A 16,722-nucleotide genomic window follows, 5' to 3' on the forward strand; every position below is an offset into this window, starting at 1 on the left:
TTTGTGTGTGTTTTTTGCAGTAGCTAATCTTCTTATAGTTTAATCATGAATTTTTCCTTTTAAATAATAAATATTTTGTCTTTCATTTCTTTTCTCATTATGTTCATATTTTATTTAAATCCCTGAGCATATTTAGAATGTGTATAACAGCTACTTTACATCTTTCACACTCGAGTTCTACTATCTCTGTTATTTCTGGGACTATTTTTATTGATTGATTTGTTTATTTTTATTGATTTATTTTTCTCATTATAAATCAAACCTTCTACTGTTTAATATTGTTATTGGATGCTGGATATTGTAAATCTTACATTATTGAGTGTTGAGTTATTTTTTCTTTTTTAAAAAAGTGTTAGATGCCTTTTTTATGGCAGACAATTAACTTCCTTAAGGGTAAGATTAGCCCTTTAAAAGCCTTGTTTTTAATCTTCACTGGAGCATGTTCAACCCTACTGCTTAACTATGACCCTCATTTGAGCTCTACTGAATGTGCCAGATGGTCAAATCTTCTTCATTTTAAATGACTTGAATGCAAAAATCCCTCAGCCCTTGTGGGTTCTGTTTTTAAACTTTCATTTCCAAAGCTGTTTCCAGCTCAGCTTCACAAAGCTTCACCTGTTGCATATGCAGTTTGATATACAGTAACAGACTATAGGAAATCCCATGTGGGTTTCTACAACATTCCTATTCAGAGCTGCTGCTTCTCTATCATTCTGCCCTACAATTTACTTCTTCCTTAATCTCCTCAAACTTTGTTATCTTTTCAATTAAACATAAATAAAAAACTTCATGCTTTGTTTTTGATTCCTCTTACTACACCACTCTCTGGAAAGTACCTCTAGTTGAAATCTGGGGCAATCTTATTTGTTTCCCTTCCATCAGGGATAGCAGCCCTATGCTGCCTAGTGCCCAGTGTCTGAAAACATGTTTTCTTACATATTGTGTGCAATTTTCTAGTTGTTTACAGTGGAAAGCAAGTCCAATTCACTCTATCATAGCTGGACCTTATGTCTATTTTAAAATGTCATTTGCAGCACAGTGAAGGATGAATTATCCAGTGGGGATAACAAGGTAGAAAAGGCTGTGGCAGTGTGCAGAATAAAAAAAATAACCATTTGAATCTGTAGCATCAGTAGAAACAGAGAAAAGTAGATAGTGTCAAAACAATTTCAAAGATAAATTAAGTCTTTATAGAGAAAATATTAGTACTTTCTAAAACTTTGATCTTTTTAATCACATCATTTATCCCAATTAAGTATCATCATCATGTATGTATATATACACATATAAAAATATAAATATACATATTTATAGTCTGTTTTATCACCTGCTTTTATGACAAATTTTATTTTCTGTGACTACTCCAATTAAGGCACTTTAAAACGGTAAGATACTAGAAAGCAGGAACCATATCTATATAATATTCCTTATAGGAGGATCTTTTGTAAACTTTTAAAGTACGTGTACATAGAAGAATGTAATTCACTCCTGTATAATTAAAGTCACCCCCATTTATTTCATGAATAGGGAGGAGGAGTAATACAGATAATGCAAAAGAACAGATAACTCAGCCAGGTTTTATGACTTTTGAAAACTTCATATGATTTTATTGATGACAGATTTTAATCTTTCTAATTATCTTTTACTTAATTCATATTCTCTGAACATATATCAGGTTCAATTAAATATACCACTTAATCATGACATTATTGAATACATTGTATCATATTTTTGATCATATATGTATATATATTTTTGATATATCTGATCATATATACATATGATCAAAAGCATATATGAGTGCACACATGCACACTAGTGAAGGAAGCAACATATGCAAAATATACAAATCATCACAAGAGTGTTAGAGATATAATCCAGTCATGTTAAGATGCTACAGAGGCCAAATATAAAGCAGTTTACCTCTGTAGTAGGCTGGTATTTGAACTGGTCTTCAAAGAAACACAAGAAAAAAAAATGTGGAGAAAGTGCCATTCTAGTTACAGAGAAGAAAGTACACAAGAAAGACTGGCCCATAAGTATATGATGCTTTGTTGTGTTCACTGCCTTCTGCTGCATTTTTCTCAGTGTAGACTTTCAAAAAGCTTCCCTAGCAGTTTGATATCAATGACACATGCATTTAAATAGCACTGGAACTATATTAGAAGCTGACATTTTTAAACAAAAAGCTTTAGAAGCCAGTCTATAAAACATTCAAGAAGAATTAAATGCATTAGATGAGTAATCATTATCATCATCATTAACATTTATGAAACACTTACTATGTGGTTCATACTGTTCTAAGGGCTTTACATGTGATTAGTTTATTTAATGCTCATGATCTCTCAGTAGGGAAAAATGGAAGGAAGGAAGGAAGGAAGGAAGGAAGGAAGGAAGGAAGGAAGGGAGGGATGGATGGAGGGAGGGAGGGAGGGAGGGAAAGGTACTTCTGCAGCCAATAGCCATTACTGATTCTTTATTCTTGCCCACCTGGCCTGTGGTCCTCACCTGAAAACAGAATGAAAATGGAGTAGAACAAAATGCTCCCCCCACCCCCCCACACACACGCGTATCCAGATACACACACAGGTACACACATGCAAACATACACATACACATACACATACACATATACATATAGACACCTGCCTAAGAGTGGAGCCTGTGCAACACCACTCAGATCCTCCACCACCTTCAGTATTGCTGGGAGTGCTGATGGTTCATCTCTCAGGAATATTCTTTTTACTTCATAAACAGTGGAATTGCACTTTTCTGTGGATGCTTAGTGCGAGAAACTCTGATTTAAAAAATGGGTAATTATCAAAAAATGAAATGAAACATGGTATAATATGATTAGATTTTAATTTAGAAAACACAATAGTGATATGATCAGATTTTAATGCATGATTGTGTTTTGCATCCAGCATTGATTTCTTCCTTTCTGGGTAAGAGTACTCATTTTTGTTTGAAGAACTACCCTGCTCCCAGTCTCCAAGGGCAGCATGGGATCTAGGCCTGACCAAAAAAAATTAACACATTCTCTAGCCATACTGATTGATTTAAGAATTAGTACACACTCATAGCCAGGACAATCAGGTCTAATTTTAAGATTTGTTTTCTTTGACAAGTAAGCAAGAAAGACATTTTCTTTCCTAGTAGAATAACTGTGAATGAAATAAGCCAAAAATTGTCAATGGTCATCATTCAGAAAACATCTGTAAGCAACAGACCATAACAAATAAATCAGGAGAGAGAGAAAGAGAGAAAGAGAGAGAGAGAAGTGGGCCTGAATAAAATTATATGAGTTATTAAACACATGTTTACATTAAACCAAGCCTAAATCCAAAATTATTACTGAACTTTTTACTTGTGAGTCAAAAGATTCCTCTTTTATCTAAGCATAGTTGACTGACTTTTCTTTCACTTGCAATTGAAAAAGATGTAATATAAAAATTCTGCATTCTCCATTTGGAAATATACAATGCTATTCTCCATTTGGAAATCTATAATGTACATTAAAATTTTTGAGTAGCTTTACAGTAAAGAAATTAATTTACTCTTCTTTCCTTGTTTGACAAATATTTATCCAGAGTTTGCCATGTTTAGAACACTGTCCTAGATTTAGTGACTCCAGTTATGTCAACGATAGACTCAGAACCTGCTAATATTGAGCTTATAGTTAAAGAAAACATGTTTTAATGGAATATCACAGTGTCTAAGTGTTTTCTACGGTTTGGATGAGTTTTATCCTCACCAAAACTTATGTTGAAATTTGATTCCAATGTGACAGGGTTGGGAGATGGGGCCTAGTGGGAGGTGTTCGGATCGTGGGAGCAGACCCCTCATGAGTAGATAAATGCCTTCTGATGGAAAAGAGTTTTCACCCTCAAGGAACCATGTTAGTGACCACAAGAGGATTTTTCCTTCACATATTTGGTCTCTGCACATGTCTGCTTCCATTTAAGCTTTCCGTCACAAGTTAAAGAAGCATGAGACCTCACCAAATAGGCTGCCTGATTTTGGATTTGCCAGCCTCCAGAATTGTGAGCAAAATAAAATTCTCTTCTTTATAAATTACCCAGTCTCAACTATTTCTTATGACAACACAAAATGGACTAAGGCAGTGTTCTATATAACACAGTTTAGGACATTCTATTCTGAAAGCACCTCATTAATTTTTTGTTATATTAAATAATATGCTTGACTAAAGAGGACTGGCTTCCCTTCAATTTGCTGAAAACTCTTGCAATGACTTTGATCTGTAATATTTGTGAACTATTTATTTATTACCCTAACTCTTCCTATAGATTATTTTTGTTCTGTGTGCTTCTTAATGCCCTTTTTTTTCCACCGGTGGGTATTCTAGACTTTATTATATGAGGTTATTTCATCCGTTACACAAATTCTAAGCACTTCTATTTCTGTTACTGTGACAGACCTTGAAAATTTTGCAGTACATAAAAACAGATAGAACAGTGCTTTTATGGAGCTTTTGGTGTCATAGAGGAGACAAGACAATAATCATGCACATAGGAATGTTTTTCTCTCTTAGCCTGCATACCAACAAGGCCTTCCTTGACCATTCCATTTTATATGGCAATTCCCACACTTTGCTCTTATAGTTTTGACTGCTCTGTTTGCTTTTCTTTCCCATAGCCCTCACCTTCCTCCGACATACTATGTGTTTTACTTGTTTGATTATTTTCTGTGCCCTCTGCCAGGATACAAGTTCTGTTGGGAAAAGAACATTTGTCTGTTTAGTTCACTGCTTTATTTCCAGACTCTAGATCAATGTTTGGTATATAATATGCATATGTTAAATGTTTGTTTACTAGGACTATATCATATATAAAATAATAAAATTAATCATACATATATCCTCTCAATAAGTCTATTTTGTATTTCACTATAAGGCAACACCAAAGAAGCGCTTTTGAAGTGTTTTCATGAGGCAACATGTATTTCATGATAGGTTAACATGTAACATCCTGTGGCAAATTTTTTTAAGGTATAAAATGTACAAAGGTGAGCAAACTGGCTACTAACAAAATATTCTTCATGACACTTAAAGATGTTTTATTTTATAATATTAAATATGCAAAATTACATACATTTATCACAGATGGAAAGTTATAAAATTCTTATATCTATTTTAAATATTGGCCTTAGAATATTACTATAAGTTGCAAAAATAAAAGAGCATTTTTCAAGGCAAGAAAACACCATATAACAGTTTTGCTTTTATACCGAAAGGGGTAGGAGGAAGAAAAGTATCTTTTCAGAAACAATGACTACATTTTCTGATGTAAACCAAAGATTAAGATTTCTCTTTAATCTTTGGTTAAAAGATAGGTGAAAATAGACAAGTTAAGAGAAGATTGTTAGTTCCTATAAATATTCTTTTGAATCCTTCTGGTTTTGAAATGAAGCAATATGTAAAAAGGAGTTTACTGTATTGTTCTTTTTTAGGTAGTTTTGTTCTGGTTCCAAGAATAAACCTGGAGAAGAATAGCTGTACTGTTCTTACACATTTTGTTTTCTAGCAAGCATTTTTAGAATCCATTGGCTTCACTCAGCTAGCTGCCACTGTGCTTATTTTTTTCTAAACTTTTTTTTACAGTTTTTAAGTACTTTAGTATCAAGTTTTTGAGCAAAAAAATACTCTGAATATTAATAACCAGAAGCTTCTATAAAGTACTTTTCTACAGTGGTACTAGGTGTGGCATTGTAAGAGTGGGATTTAAACAAATAAAGACTGTTTAAAAGTAGCAGAAAGATTAACTTAATTTATTTTCTTGGAACAAAATGCTGCTGCCATTATTTGAAATCAAAACAATCAATATGATAGCCCAGGTAGATGAAACTTCTGAGTTATTAAAATCATTATCACTATTTTTATTATTATCACTTTTAGACCTATGGCCAAGGTTAATTCATAAAACTAATAAGTCATGGAAATTGTTTCTTCTTTTTTTTACTTTTTTATGTGAGAAATTATTTTCTTTACTAAACTGTGTCTATGGTCCTTCATGAGACTTCTGATGTCTTAAGCTTAGAAAGGTTTCCAAAGACTTAGTTTCCTTCTCTGAAATGGCAGTCTTAAACAATCTACTGTGGTCTTAATCCAAAATGATTTTTACCATATTGACAGATACAATTAGAGTCTGAAGCCCAGCAGGAATAGTCAGAAAATAATGAATTCATGGTGAGACTAATCAAATACCACTACCATTCCCTTTTTTCTTCCTCATCATCAAAACTAAGAACAGGGAAATAAAAACATGAGTAACAAATGACCTTTCCAGAGTCCAAAATGAAAATGGCCTTTTGACTTCTCCAGTAATGAAATCCAAATACAATGTGAAAAGAACAAACGGATCACTCAGCATATTGGTTTAATCCATTTTAGAAATGAAGGTCTTGCTCTCATGCAAGGTGAAAGAACTGGTCCCCAACCATTTCAATCAGAACTCTTGGTAAAACCCAGCAACCACAAACAAAATAAAGGGTATTTCCCTGCTCAGCCAATCATGTGTTATAAATGAAACACAGTTAATAACCACAACCAACAGTGTATATTCTGGTCCTGCTGCTGGTACATTAGTGGAGTTTTACTTAAAAACATATTCCCAACTCCAGAATGTCCTTGTACCAGTGGCTATTTCACCATCCCCTCATAAGCTAAATCATCTGCTTAGGCTTTACAAACTTAATTCTGAAACATTGACCTGGATATTAATAAGACTTCATAAAATCAGAATTATAGATAATTAGCATTGGAAAAGATATTAAAGGACATACCATTTGTGATGGTTAATATTGTCAACTTGATTGGCTTAAAGGATGCAAAGTATTGTTTCTGGGTGTGTCTGTGAGGGCATTGCCAGAGGAGATTAACATTTAAGCCAGTGGACTAGGAGAGGAAGACCCATCTTCAGTGTGGGTGGGCACTATCCAATTGGCTGCCAAGGCTGCTAGAAAAAGCAGGTGGAAGAAGATGGAATACACTGTCCTGCTGAGTCTTCCAGCTTTCATCTTTCTCCCATGCTGGATACTTCCTGCCCTTGAACATCAGACTCCAGGTTCTTTGGCCTTTGGACTCTTGGACTTAGCACCAATGGTTTGCCAGGGGCTCTCAGGCCTGCGGCCACAGACTGAAAGGTGCACTGTCGACTTCCCTACTTTTGAGGGTTTGGGACTCAGACTGAGCCACTACTGGCCTCTTGTACCTCAGCTTGCAGACGGCCTATCATGGGACTTCATCTTGCGAATGGGAGGGTGGTGAATTCTTCTTAATAAACTCCCTTTCATACATACATGTATCCTATTAGTTCTGTCCCTCTAGAGAACTCATTAATACACCATCCAGTGATTTTATTTTATTTATTGTTTGTTTGTTTTAGGCAGAGTCTTGCTCTGTCCGCCCAGGCTGGAGTGCAGTGGCTTGATCTCAGCTCACTGCAACCTCCGCCTCGCCAGTTCCAACGATTCTCTTGCCTCAGCCTCCTGAGTAGCTGGGACTACAGGCGCCCGCCACCATGCCAGGCTAATTTTTTTGTATTTTTAGTAGAGACGGGGTTTCACCATGCTGACCAGGCTGGTCTCGAACTCCTGACCTCATGATCTGCCCCCCTCGGTCTCCCAAAGTGCTGGGATTACAGGCGTGAGCCACCACACCCGGCCCATCCAGTGATTTTAAGCTGTGAACTATTGACGTGTGGGCAGGCTTCTGTAAATCCATGTTGATTCAGTAAAGGCATTTTATTTTATCTATTTTACCTATTAGCATGACATACAGTATAAGATTCCCTTTGAGAAGAAGGTATACCCTAAACCAAAGTATGAAATTCATCCATCTAGTTCAACCATTTTATATTATATATGGGAAACTGAGACCCCTATCTGTTTAGTGACTGTGACTTCTAAGAGACACATAGCTAATTAGCAGTTAGTTAGTATAACTCTGTTATATCCTTCCTGTTACAAAAGACACAAACTCAGGTCAAATGGGCTTAAAAGAAAGAAATTTAGTTGACATATAAATGAAAACTTTAAAAGTAGTTTCAAACAAAGCTGGATCCAGATATCCAAAACTGACCTCCAGGTGTCCTTCCCGCTCTGTTTTTGGGTACCACCCTCCACCAAGTTGGCTTCATTCCCAGACAGGTTCTGTCCACACAGTTGCCCTGAAGTGGCAATTTGAGATCTATATCCATCAGCCTCAAGTCTGGTGGAAAGAGAGTGTCTGTTTCACAGGAGTTTCTTCACATTTGAACAAATATTGAGCCTCACTGGCTTTAATTGCAGTACTAAACCAATCACTGTCCAGGGAGATGGACTATGTGGATGAACTAGGCTTAGGTCATACGCCTGTGCCTTGAGCAGAAGGTAGCATGGGCCTACCTGAATGGATGGACCAAGGAGGAAGTGTGGTTCTCCTAATAAAAACTGAAGCTCCACTCCACTCCAGAAGAAGTGGCAATGGATGTTGGAAGAATAATAGCACAAAATGTTCACTGCCCGTCGTCACCTGACTCCTGTCCAGAACTTCTCCACTAAGCCACTCTCCATTCTTAAAGGAGGATTGCAGTGGCACTATCTGATGAAAGGCAGTAATGGCAGCAGAAAAATGTAAGAAACAATCAAATGTCTCCTTTCTTCTCGTTCCATTCATTGCTCGTAAGAAAAAGTCTTCATCCCAGATGTCCTCAGGATGCTAGATGCCACCTGTTATAAGAAAAGCAGCTAATGAATTAACTTACTTTCTCCAATGAGCTCTAACTTCTTCCTGGAGTGAGCCACAGTTTGTTCCCTGGGCACTCAGTTCACACTTCTATTATATCACTTGCAATCTGACTCAACAGTTTTTCTGTTCTGAGTACACCTGTGCTCAAGAGCACCTCAGGGCAGACATTCTTTTATTTATCTCTATAACCTTAACACCACAGTGTTTGGCACATTCCAAAGGCTGAATAAATGTGGATTATTGTTGCAGGAATAATACATAACAACCTCCCCCAAATGAGTTCTCAGAACATAATCCTGTCAAATGTTCCAAAAAATGTTTCATAATCAGATACATTTTGGAAATATTGGATGCTACAAAACCTCTTAGAAATTCATGATTGGTGTTAGAGGAATGCAAATCAAACCATGATGAGACACCATCTCACACCAGTCAGAATGACCATTATTAAAAAGTCAGAAAAGAACAGATGCTGGTGAGGTTGCAGAGAAAACGGAACATTTATACACTGCTGGTGGGAGTGTAAATTAGTTTAACTACTGTGGAAAGCAGTATGGTGATTCCTCAAATAGCTAAAAGCAGGACTACCATTTGACCCAGCAATCCCATTACTGAGTATATACTCAGGAATGTAAAGCATTCTACCATAAAGACACATGCATGCAAATGTTTATGGCACCACTATTCACAATAGCAAATACATGGAATCAACCTAAATGCCCATTCGTGATAGATTGGATAAAGAAATGTGGTACACACACACACACACACCATGGAATACTATGCAGCCACAAAAAAGAATGGCATCATGTCTTTTGCAGGAACATGGATGGAGCTGGAGGCTATTCTCAGCAAACTAACGTCAGAACAGAAAACCAAATACTGCATGTTCTCACTTGTAAGTTGGAGCTAAATAATGAGAACTTAAGAACACAAATAAGGAAAAAATGGGGTCTATTCGAGGGTGGAGGGTGAAAAGAGGGAGAGGAGCAAAGATAACTATTAGAAACTGGGCTTAACTCCAGTTGAAATAATCTGCACAATGAATTCCCATGACATTAGTTTACACAAACCTTCACATGTACCCCTGAACCTGAAATAAAAGTAAAAAAATAATAATAATAACTAGAAAAATGAAAAGAAAAAGTAATTCATGATTGGTGTATTAGCATGTCAGATGCTGTGATGTGTCTTGGGGTTAAAAAATGTGTTTGATTTTGTTTAGATTCATTTGCAATATTCATAATTTATTTTAACTTAAATACTAATATCCAATGAGATCAATATTCCATGAAAGAAGACTTGAGGAAACACTACCTTTTTTCCATTTTTGTTGGGAGAAGGGGAAGCGTTTTTGCAGCAACAATTTACAAACAATAATACTTAACTGAATAAGATAGCCCTCTCACTCACTCACTCACTCATTCAGCCAAGCCTCTAATTTAGTGGGTGCCTACTCTGTGAGAGCAAGGATTTCTGCCTTCTAAGAGTCTAAGATCTTTTAAATGGAAACAGGCAGGTACATTTAGAAAAAAAGATGCAATGAAATGGTAAAATGTACTTCATCAAAAGTGAGTCAAAGCTGTAATGAAGGTACGAATTGAACAGAATTCAAATAATACTAAATCATCCTATTCTTACTAGAATTAGAGAAATTTCTTAGCAACACAAACTAGGGCGATAGCTGACATAATGAGTCTAGGTATCAAAAGCCATGGGATTAGAAGACTCAGGAATGTCAAACAATAGAGCAGGAATAGAAAACAATTTACCCTTTTGAGTAATATGCTTCCTTGAAATTTACATTATCTTCCCTTCTGATGGCTATGTTTTCAGATGTCATATGATCTCTGGGCTTCTACTCTAGAGTTTTGACGCTTTAGTGAACTGTCCATCTTCCAGGGCAGAATGTCCATCTTCCAGGGCAGAAACAAGGAAAAGAAACACAAAGGATTGTGTAAAGTTTCAGGAGCAATATGTGTGAAATTGCTGATTGCATATGCGGAAAATAAGAATCTCTGTTTCCTTTCTTACCTTCTTTCCTTCCTCTCTCTCCTCTTTCCTTTCTCTTTCTTTCTTTTTATTCCCTCCCTCCCCTCTCCCTCCTTCCTTCCTCTTTCTTTCTTTTTCTTTCTTTGAATACCAGTTGGCAAACTTCTATCAATATTTCTGAGTCGGAAATGAAGTACAAATTTGGCTCACAAAATATTCCAATATCACATAAAAGATTTTTCCAGCTGAGCACAGTGGCTCCTGCCTGTAATCCCAGCACTTTGGGAGGCTGTGGTGGGAGGATCATTTGAGGACAGGAGTTCAAGACCAGCCTGGGCAACATAACAACACCCCATTTCTGTTAATTAAAAAAGAGGGTTTCACCAAACAAAGCACGCACACGTGTGTGTATGGGTGGTTAAATCGATAATAGGTGATTTGTTGATTCTTCAGTCAAAATATTTTAACGTTTTTTAATGCGTTTAGCATTTTCATTCAAAAACATTTTTAGGTTTTTTTTTTTTTAATAAAATGTGGCAAAAACATTTTCTAAATGCTTGCTCTGAACCAGAGGGACCGTGTCAAGCACTGCAGCTATAAAGAGAATGAGAGATGCAGTGCTGGCCAAAGTCCCAGTCCGCAGCTCACAGTCAGGTGGGAGAGACCCACGATCATAATATAATAACTTGGTAATGTCTATAAATATAAATAACTGCAAACCTGGGGTGAGTCCGAAAAATCTCAAAAAATAAGGGACATTGAAGCTAAACTTTGAAGTAAAAGGAATAGTTTTTTAAAAAACTAAAACTTATAGAAGCTTCATTGTTGACAATAATTATGGAAACTGATTTTTAAAAATTTTCTATAGGGCCACTCCAACATGAATCTCTGCTTTACTTTTCACTCCCTTGGGAATTTGTTTAATTTCCTTGCATTCCCAAGTCACCACAGGAACGGTTTTATGTTGGCACATTGGCATGTTTGTCTATCTTGGGCATTTTCTTTCTTTCATTCTGTTTTGACTTCACTTTTCTTGACCACCATGTGGCTGCAATAAACAAATGTAGCTCCTTAAGTGTTTCTGACAGGTTTGACGTGATTAAATCAACTTATGGAAATGCCTTGAGACAAGCTGAATGCTTTTCTTTAAGAAAGTTACACGCTTTCTAAGTTGAGCAAGAGAATGTGAAAGGAAGACTAATATAAGATTGAGTTCTGTTGACTCTAAGGGAAAATGTATACCAAGAAAATGACAATAGTTCTTTAAAACCTACCAAGTCATGACATTCAACATCTGATACATATGAGCTAACAGAGCTTTAAAAAACTTTAATTGCCTAAGTACTACATTCTTCATGCATAATTTTAAAAATACAGGTAAACAAAAAGAATGAGAAAAACTTAAAAATCACTATAGTCTTAATGCCAAGATAACCACAATTATATTTTGGAGATGTTTTTTCAGATTCTTTTATATACATTTACTTGTTTGTATAAATATGTATTTTAACAAAAAATGGGTTCATATTATGACCTACTTTTTCCATTTAGTATTGGGCCATGAACATCTTTTTATAAATATATGTATTTCCACACCATCATTTTTAATATTTCTGTTTATTATGTAAACAATACATTATTGTCATTAATTTGGTATTTTGCAAATAGAAGTCACACTCCAATAAATATTAGTATGGCAATATCTTTACATATAATTTTAATTACGTAGTATAAATTCCCATTAGAATTGCTTAAAGTATATGCTTTTGTCAGAAGTTTTTGAGCCATAATGCCTAATTCTTCTTCAGAAAAGTCCTGTCAGTGTAAACACCGTTCAGTAGGATACGACAGTGTTAATTTCTCCTCATTTTTGCCAACAACAAATATTAATTGTTTGGTCTGTATTTTGCCAATATGACAGACAACAATGATATTCATTGTCCTAAGTTTCATTTATTTGATTACTAGTAAAGCTGAATAAGTTTGTTTGTCTTTTATTTATTAGTTACATTTTTCTTCTGAGGGTTAACTATGTCCCTTGGAAATGTCCTATGAAAAGTTATATACTTTTAAAGGAGATACATGCTTTGAAAATTTCAGCAACGAAATGTTGTGCCAAAGAGTTTAAGTCATTATGTTCCCATATAACTTTTTCTTAGATAAGACGAATGATTTTTTGTTGTTGTTTTTTGTTTTTGTTTTTTGTTTTTTGGTCATTGCTTCCTGAGCTGCTACTGGGACATAAGAAAAGGGGAATTTCTTCCTCTTGTATTTCCTTGATATTCATTGACACTCATGATCTTGAAATTGTGGAACTAAAGGCCAGTTATTTGATGAAATGTCCTCAATTAGGGTCCATCAGCCTTTTTCTTCATGGCTAGACTCAGGTTATTCATCTTTGGCAGGAGTGTCACAGAAGTCCCTTATTTTTTGAGATTTGTCTGACTCACCCCAAGTTAGCAGTTATTTATACTTACAGATATTACCAAGTTACCATATTATGATCATGGGTCTCTTCCACCTGACTGTGAACTATAGACTGGGACTGTGGCCAACACTGCATCTCTCATGTGCTCTCCCCTATGCATCATATCAGGCCCTATGTGGTTTTGATTTGTCACATTACTGAGGATGTGAACTGGATGAAAGCAGCAGCTCAGGTTTCCCCACTATAAAGTTATTCCTTTGTAATTAGCAAGTGTTTGGTGGGGAAGGATTTTGAGATTGTGTTAATATTATGTTCCTCATCAAAATGAATTAGTTTATTTATTTGTGACCATATGAACTCATGGATCCCAATTTTATTTAAGATATATGATTCATTATTATCTTTATTTAATTAATTCTCAAATTGTTCTGGATTAACCAAAGGGAATTCTTTAAACATGACTATGATTTCCCAGCACATTTTGAGCATTTCTTTATTTTTCTTGACAATAGGATATTCCAAGCTAGGCTTACACTTTTCTGGCCCTAGTCTGGAATTAGCTGTTCTTCAAAGACTCTTGATTCTTTCTGGCAGAGAATAGTCTTTAGAGGACAAGATCTGAGGAGCTAGGCTTGTTCACTGATCTTGTGGTGTTGCTACTAGACTCTCTCACTGGACAGAAATGGAGAATATAGGTAGAATATATACATACACACACACACACACACACACACACAAATATACACACACAAAAACATTTACATCTAAACATCTTTCAATTTCTATGTATGTACATTGAAATTACAAGTTCACATTGACGCTGCAATTCTAATTCAGCACCAGAATGTATTCTAATTTTCACCCTTTCCATATTTGTAACTCTGTTTTCCAACATTGAGAAATTTGCTCTTGTTATCCTTAGATATTTACTGGTTTCACTTACCCTTTATGTAACTCAGCTTCCATTGCTGCCAGGAACTTTTCCTTGTGTGAATGCCCTCATCACCCCACTCAAGGTATTACTTGGCTCAGGGCTCCAACACCTCACACTGCGGTGCCCATTTACACAAATGCCCTCCTCAACCTACTGAGGCTCTGATGCCCCACTCCAGGCTTCCCTACTCTAGGGACATTCTTTGCACCTTTCTCTTGTTTCAATAATGCATGGCAACCTTCCTTCCTGTGGGTGATCTCATTGTTCTCCTTAGACTTTGACCCCCAAATAGGGGTTCCTTTTTCACCCAACTGAGGTACTGATACCTTGGGCTAGGCAACCATCTGCAAGGAAGTCCTCTTCCCCCAGCCTGGACTGCACATCCTGGGCCAGGCAGCAGCCCTTCACCAGGACTCCCTGCTCACCTCATTCAGCCTGTAGCACCCTGACACTTTATGAGTTCAGACATCCTCACCACTGGGCTGCCTTACTACACAGACCTCTCTCTTTCCTCTGCGCATTTTTCAGCATCCTACACTGGGCCACCACCTACCAACATGGACACTCACCTTATCCTGTTCAGGGCCCCTATAACCCTCCCAGGTGTGGAGACCCACCCTGCTGTGCCTCTCCTAATTGCTTTTGGACTGAATTGCTCAAGAAGAAAAAAAAGAAGAAAAAAGGAAAAGGAAGAGGAATCATGGCATTTTAATGAAAGTGAACTTATAGAATTCTTACCCTGATGTTTTATCACTTATAAATGGACCTTTCCTTACACAGTGGAAATGTTCTTAATGTCATTAATCAAAAAGAAAGTTATGGGGTTTTTTTTTTTCATTTTTTAAAAAATGAAGTAGTTGAAGACTGAGAATGATCAAATCTTTTATTCACTGGTGGGGAAAAAGGGACTCTGAAGGATTCATCTATGCTGGGCAAGTAGATTACATCAGAAGCAGATATTTTGTTCCTAGTGCCAATTTAGTAAATTTTTCTAATTCTAAGAAGTGTCTAAATTATGCAATCATTCATATTTCTTAGGCTTTTTCTGGGTCACTGCTCCCTTTTGAGAATCCAATGAAAACTATAGCTCTTTTCAAAAAAATGTATATACTGATTTAGACACACACACACACACACACACAACTTGCAATCAAACTGTTTTATACAGAATAATTGACCTCTTAGTTAAGAACAGAAATAGGTATTTCAATAATGTCAATATTTGCCTACATAAATATAACACAGGCACTCAATCTTTGCAACCAAACTAAACTGGGCTTGAGAACAAGCTCTGCCACTTGATTCATAACTTTGGCCTTAACTTCTCTGAGCCTTATTTATAAAATGGACATAATAACTACCTCCTGCCTGTTGTGAAAAATTGAGTTTATGTAGCATTTATGGTTGCTTAGTATGAGTTCATTTTTATTATGTGACTATTTGGAACCATCTGAACACTCACAGCATACTTGGCTTTTCACTGCATGCTTAGTCCATCCTGAATGGACTTTTGAGAGCCCAAGTTTATTCAGTTCCTATCCTATTGGTCCTGTTGTCAGAAGGTATTTCCATATTGAGAATTTTTGAGCTATGAAAGAACCGATAGTGTGAAATATGTGTTGATGCTTTCATTAAATTCAAAGATTCCAACCTACAGGCCTTCAGAGGTCCTCTGTGAGAGTAAGGTTGAGGCAAGTGACAGGAAATGGCAAAGACTGTAGAAATTCTCCTAAAAGTAGCAGTTCTTTCATGGCTCTAGACCAATGCTCCAGTGAAGGACTGTGAGCCTAGGTTACCAGATGGGATAGAAGTCTTTTGGACAAGTCAGAAATGTGGGTTTCTTTAATACATCTTCCCATTTTAACGCATTGTGTGGTCCATCTATTTACAATGTCTGCTGTAAGTGGAGACATACCTATATATATATGTCAACAGTGGTCTACGGTTTTGGATCAAAAAAAAAAGGACACGCATAACTACATAAAAACATGTTAGTAACAGTGAGGATTTTTCTATCATCATAAGTCTATTTAAGATACTGAACAGAGAAAGCAGAATCTTAGTAAGCTCCTCAGCAATTATCCAGGATGTCCATAAAATCTAAAGAGAAAGATCATATTAATTCTATTTTTATAGCTTGAAGATGGCATTGATGGCATTATGTGTGTACATTTGCCTATGATTTCAAGCTTATGGGCAACATTGTGATATTAAAAATAATTCAAAAGTGACAAAATCATGAAGTACCTTCAATAAATAGCCATAATTTAAACTTCAAGTATATTTATAAATTCTAGAAGCCAACAGTGGCATATGTTCCATATAGATTGTTTTTATGGTTATTCCATTGTGACTAATCTAAGTAAAGTATGACTTATCAAAAGGACAACACTTTTATTTAAACATCCTCATTACATGAAACCAATTCAATATATAGTTTTTTATTTTTTTAATTGAACAAGATTAAAGCAAAACAACACAAAGTTACCCTAGAAAAAAAATGCTAACTTTGCAGCTGGGCACAATGGCTCATGTCTATGATCCCCGTGCTTTGGGAGGCCAAGGTGGGAGGATGGCTTGAGCCTGGAAGTTTGAGACCAGCCTGGACAACATAGTGTTACC

General features: G+C 36.1%; 1 long non-coding RNA gene across 2 annotated transcripts in view; it reads right to left on the reverse strand.

Moving 5' to 3' along the window:
- Positions 1 to 5,137: 5,137 nt before the first annotated feature.
- The window catches only part of LOC140712402 (uncharacterized), a 390,575-nt gene continuing 378,990 nt past the window's right edge, over positions 5,138 to 16,722 (reverse strand). The window contains exons 8-9 of one of the 2 annotated variants that reach the window (XR_012093988.1): positions 10,519 to 10,662; positions 5,138 to 8,727 (exon numbers count right to left, since the gene is read on the reverse strand). This is a non-coding gene — a long non-coding RNA (uncharacterized lncRNA). The remainder of the gene's footprint in view (positions 8,728 to 10,518; positions 10,663 to 16,722) is intronic. The other variant, XR_012093989.1, reaches the window with a different exon arrangement.

The sequence above is a fragment of the Chlorocebus sabaeus genome, chromosome 9 (assembly GCF_047675955.1).
Source record: "Chlorocebus sabaeus isolate Y175 chromosome 9, mChlSab1.0.hap1, whole genome shotgun sequence".
Taxonomy (NCBI): Eukaryota; Metazoa; Chordata; class Mammalia; order Primates; family Cercopithecidae; genus Chlorocebus; species Chlorocebus sabaeus.